The following is a 6,000-nucleotide window of genomic DNA, read 5'->3' as shown; positions in this document are numbered from 1 at the left end:
ATGCCGCGGAGCGGCTGGGCCCGTGAGCCATGGCCGCTGAGCCTGCGCGTCCGGAGCCTGTGCTCCACAACAGGAGAAGCCACAACAGAGGGAGGCCCCCATACCAAAAAAAAAAAAAAAAAAAGTTTCAACTATCTAAATCAAGTCAACTCAAGGAGAAACATATGGCCATATCTGGAAATAATATGATAGTAGAAAAGGTAATAGATTTCTTGTACACATCCAAATGTGAATCATGCCAAAAGAACTGGCTGGAATTAATTTAAAAAAAAAACAGTGAAAAGGTTTTTATAGATAACAGTGTTTTAAGTCACTTGTAGTACTGAAGAATACTCCTGCTAGAATAACTTCCTTAAGTATAAATCTGTTCATTTCATTGTCCTCCTCAAATTCCTCACTGATCCTAAAAATAGGCCCTACATCTCTTGGAATGGAGATTATACATGAAGAACAGGTAAATAAAATCTGATTTAAACTTTTAAAAAATTCCTCCTCCACTTACCCAGTGCTAGAGAATAGAGTTTTTCAACTGTCTCTACCAGATATCAATGATTCTATAATGATTTAACTAAGGGGAAGAAATATGGCCCCCTGTTGCTATTCCCACATCATGGCCTTGGCAAGTCATTTGGCCTCTTTAAGTTCAGTTTCCACATTTGCAAAATGAAGAAACTGAGCAATGTTCTTTCCAGCCCTAAAAGACTGTCAGCTCTCCTTGGCAAAGTCCACTTGCCTATGCTCTGCTCCCACCTAAAATGGGCTCTGCTTCTGTGTGGCTTGATTAATCAAGGTAACCAGCCAAAGACGAGAAAACAAAATTGTAAAATTGCCAAGTCTAAGTCACATAAGCAAAAAATAATCTGGTTATTTGGCATTCTCATAATGCTTCATTATGTTTTCAAACAATGTTTGGCCATAAACACAAATTGTACTTAAAAAGACCCAGAGACCCAGAGATGAAAGAAATTGTCACTGACAAAATGGATCCAACAAGATAAAAGCAGAGAAAAGTGACATTTTAAATGGGTGAATGAATGATCCCATGAGTGACTGGATGAGCCACACGTATTTTTGGTACGGGTCTCACATAGGCAAGGGATGACACAATTCGGATCGAGCCCTACTTCTTGGGTCCTTGTCCCTTGTCTAGTCCACGCATCCTGCCTCACCTGGAGCTGGGATGATGACTCTCCCACCTGACAACAGCGACCACTGGTCTGACACTCCCATACATCCCTCCTTGTTACAATTACACAATTCATCCAACCTTCGCCAAGCATTTGTTAGACATACCAGTGTTTCACAAAACTCCCCAAATAAATAAATTATCAAAATCTTTCTCCCTCTTCCTCATTGCCTTTCTAGCCTCTGCTCTGTCCCTTGTTCTGCTGCAGTCACACTGGACTCTCTTCCCCCTCACACATGGCGGATGCCTCCAAGTGTCCTCCCCTTCCTCCCTCCTCCTCCCTGGACTACTCCCACCCATCATATGTCTCTCCAGCTCTCTCTCTGTCTCACCTGCTCCTCTGGCCCTACTTCTCCCCCTCACGGCTCCCCGAACCCGGAGCTTTATCTTGGAATGTGTGCTTTTCCCAAGCTTCAACCTAGTAATCCCCAGACAGATTTCCTTCCCCTCATTAAAATTTCAACCAGATTAGAAGTGATACATTGAACAGTGACTGAACCTTCATTTTTGGTAAGGAAGTAACTTGTGGAATTTCAGAATAAAACTTTTACTCTTAAATAGTAATTACTCTTTGGGAATGACATCTCTAAAAATCAATAATTAAGTTTTTTGGTGAAAACATAATGGAATCATACTTTATTCAACAAACATATTGAGTGCCTAATATTCTAGGGATAAAAAGACAAAAAAGATATATTCTTTTTTTTTTTTTTTTTTTTTTTTTGCGGTACGCGGGCCTCTCACTGTTGTGGCCTCTCCCGTTGCGGAGCACAGGCTCCGGACGCGCAGGCTCAGCGGCCATGGCTCACGGGCCCAGTCGCTCTGCGGCATGTGGGACCTTCCCGGACCGGGGCACGAACCCGCGTCTCCTGCATCGGCAGGCGGACTCCCAACCACTGCGCCACCAGGGAAGCCCCAAAAGATATATTCTTGAGCTTAAAAAGTACATAGCCTACTAAGAGAGGTAGACATGCAAATAACTAGATTACAATGGCAAAATTGCTGCAATAGACATATGATTTAGGTGGAAGAAAATGCAAAGCAAAGTGCTATCATGGTTTTTACTGGAATGTCAATATTAAAATTGTGCATTTACTTCTGTGTTTCTCCCTTTAGATTATAGGATGTTGAGCAACCAGATTATGTCTTTGACATCTTTGATATTTCTAGCATCTAGAAAAATACTATATCTTGCATGTAGAAGTCATACAATAAGTGTTCACCTGAATTATTAGTTCCACGCAGGGCAAGGGGAAAATTCATGGATGGGTTTGCAGAGAAGGTAACATCCGAGCTGGATCTGGAAAGGTAAGTTGGAATTTCCTATGAAGATATAGGAATAGAATTGCATTTGAAAAATCATGGGAGATATAAAATAGTAATAACAACAGCTAACATATAAGGTACCATGAACTATGCTAAGCCTATGCATTGTCATTATATGAATTGTCATTTTATTGTTATTTCAACTAAATGACGTAGGTACAATTTTTAACCAATGAGGAAAGTGAGGATACAGTGGTTAAAAAACATGTCCAAGGTCACCCAGTGGTGAAGCTGGGATTTGAATCTCAGGGACACCCAGGATTCTCTGACTCCAAAGCCTAAGAGCTAGGAAACACTACATGCTTTTCCAGAATCGAGCCAGTTCCAGTGTCCCAAGCAACCCAGGACCTATGGTCACCAGTTGTCTCACCACCTCCTGAGAGTGGACACCAATCTATCCCATCTACTCTCGTGAGTCTACCATTTTCATGATACGACTTCTCTATGCCCCACCAGCTCTTTGAGACTATCTCATCTTTGCTTCTCTCTGCTATTGCTTCTCTCTTTCTACTGCTTTCTGCTTCTCTGTTATGTGTGTCTCCTATTCATGCTCTTCAGGAGAGCATCTCATTGTGTAACAGAAAAGAACAAACGTGACTCCATATTGGATCTATTCCTTTAGCTGTAACCTCTGTGCTCTGTTGCCTGTGCTTAGTCACGCTGGCTCTGCACCTTTGTAAAAGAATGTTGCCTCTAGCCTGAAATATACAGCATAGCCCATTTTCAGGCCTCTGACCCTTAAAGGTATAACACTTTTCCATTCATAGAGAGAGAAAAGAATCGCAGAACAGAGAACACCATTTGTCTTGTTGGAGGTTTATAGAAACACTGTGACCAGACCTACGTGGACAGCTGCAAGAACAAAGGATTCCGGCACCAAGAAGTTTGCAGCAAACAGCCACACTCCCACCCCTTTTAGTATAAAAGAAGCCTGAATCCCAACTCGAGTTAAGATGGTTCTTTGGGACACTAGTCCACCAGCTTCTCAGTCTTTATTTTCCGAATAAAGTCCTAGTCCTTGCCCCAACGACGTCGTCTCTCAGTTTATTGGCCTGTTATGCAGTGAGCAGTTCAAGCCTGGACTCGGTAACAACTGTGCTGGAGACCCATCTGTCGTCCCCAGTTGCTGGTTTCGGCTGTCCAGCACCAGACTCCTGGGGGCAATCCAATCTCCTTTTGGGGGAAATCTCCTACCGCGTGTAGCTGTAGGGATGGAACCCACTTCCCACACAGTAGCCAATGAGCCAATGCACTCTCTCCCCACCCAGCCCGGTTAGGCCAGGAGCAAGCCTGCCCTCGGCCTAAACCAGTCAGAAAAATGTAGGCACAGCTGCAGACCACCCCCGCAAAGGAGCAGCAGCCGAAGCTGCTGAGTGAACACACGGCTCTTCCTGTATAACTTGCTGTCCTCCTCACAGCAGAGCTCTTCAGAGCACCTTGGCTTTTGCCTCTTTTCTAACCCAGGTCCTCTAGGCCCCTATAGATATGTGAGCCACGGACATCCTTCCAGTGAGCATCCTGCTGAGGTTAAATTAGGCAGAATCGTCTTCTATTGCGTGCCAACAGGAATTCAAACAGGACTCAGACACCATGTAGTTTTGGCTCTCACATCAGAGCCGCCTTTGGCTGTAGCCCCCCATCATAATGCAGCCCCTTGAGGCCAGGGTGGCAGGGCCACAGAACTGAAAGCATGGCAGCTTCTGTCACAGGAGCCACCTGTGGCCTCTGTGTTCAGGAGGGAGCTGGGAGCTGTCGCTTGGACTCTCATGGACCCTAAGTCAACACTCTGGGAGAGATCGTGTCAGGTTTATATGCTGAGAGAATTGAGTCAGTGACGAGTAGGAGAGTGAAGATACATGAGAGAGAAGAGACCAGGATGGAGTAAGAGCCCCGAGGAGACAGGAGTGAGGTGGAAGGGTGGGTCTTGGAAAAGCAGGGGAGTCTCCTTGCCCTTCTCCCCAGCCTCACTCCTGAGACTGCAGAGGTAGGCATCCGTCTTTGTTCAGTGGAAGGGACTTGAAGGAGTTACTGCAAATAGAGTCTATTTCCTCTGTGAGGTAACAGCCAAGGTAACCTGCTGATCATAAGTAGGGAGTTCGGGGGAGGAGTTGAAGAGAGGGATGAAGACTTGGAAAAACCACAGTAGGGAAGTGGGTAGAGGGGCCTCCTGGGAACTGGCAAAAGGACCGCTGAGCTGCATTGAGGCAACTGTTTCTATTTGCATTCGCTAAAAGCAATTACCCACTTCATAGACGTGTTCTGAACAAGGACCCAGACAAAGGAAAACACAGCTTTCTCTGAAACTTTTTCAATACAAAACCAGGGACTTGGCAAAATTAGCAAATTTCACAGAACAGAAGACCTTTAACCTAGCTTCTCAATTATGCAATTTTGCAGCTTCGGGACTTTTCAGAATGACGTCTTTTGCTGGCCCAGAGGGCAAACATTATTGGACCAAAAAAGAAAGTTTGAAACAAGAGAATTTTTTTTTCTTAAGGCATCTGGATTCTGTCTGACTCAGTTCTTTTTGAGATTAAGAAATGGGTCCACTTTGTACACAAAAGTATATAAGAAAATTCAGACCAAAGACTTTTAGGGTCCTTACAGAAATAGTAAGTAGTAGTGTTATTCATGTTGACAAATTATTCAAAATTATCTTTATTATAATTGGTGAAAAACGTAACTACCAAGATGATCCTCGTTGAAATTCAAATGGACAGTGAAAAGCTAATATTTAAAGTCTCTGAAAAATAACAGAGCTTGGGTGTGGTTACGTTTGACGATTCAGTATGCTGAATTAAATCTTAAAATGCCCTGCCTGCTGGTTCTGGTAAGCAACTGAACTGATACATAAATTGTAGACTTCGCATTGGATCGTTGGTTAGATTCATAAAGTAAAAATGTGCTTCTGACATGTCATAAGAAAATGAACAATTGCTCTGCATCAGTTGGCACGAACTAAAAGAAGACAGCTTCTGGATAAAATTCAACATGCAATTTTAGCTTTTGTACCATTTTGAACAAAAATAGTTGGCTGAAAAACTACCTATTTAAATTATTGAAAGCTGGTGATTACAAATAAGCATCCTGGCTGATAATTAGAGGGACAGCAGAAATCATTTAGAGTATGAAGAGCTTGGATAGGGTTCCGAAAGTAGTTTTCCCTTAAACTGAATGGCACAGACAAAAGCAGTTTGTTCGTCAAAGAATGACTATTCTTAAACTATCGCGTTCACTGATGGAAGCTGCACAGACATGGGTTAATTTACTTAACACTTCAGAGGGTTGGGGTTTTCAAACTGCAGCAAAGGTAAGGCAAAATAGAGATTAAAATGCATCCTTTATTCTTTTGTTCTTTTCAAAGAGGAAAGCATCGCATTCTTCAAGGACAGCTCCCAGCACACAGGTTTTTATCTGAGACATTGTAAAGAAGCAAGACAAATTCGCTTTTTGAAAGATATTCAAAACAGCCACTAGGGGACAGTAAA

General features: G+C 43.1%; 1 protein-coding gene across 1 annotated transcript in view; it reads right to left on the bottom strand.

Moving 5' to 3' along the window:
* The window catches only part of SCEL (sciellin), a 340,495-nt gene that overhangs the window by 177,676 nt on the left and 156,819 nt on the right, over window positions 1–6,000 (bottom strand). The window contains exon 3 of the mRNA XM_055089467.1: window positions 2,410–2,509. The gene's annotated coding sequence lies outside the window, so the exon portion shown is untranslated. The remainder of the gene's footprint in view (window positions 1–2,409; window positions 2,510–6,000) is intronic.

This window comes from Physeter macrocephalus, chromosome 13 (genome assembly GCF_002837175.3).
Source record: "Physeter macrocephalus isolate SW-GA chromosome 13, ASM283717v5, whole genome shotgun sequence".
NCBI lineage: Eukaryota > Metazoa > Chordata > Mammalia > Artiodactyla > Physeteridae > Physeter > Physeter macrocephalus.
Note: the sequence above shows the minus strand (reverse complement) of the source record. Positions and strands in the feature narration are given on the sequence as shown.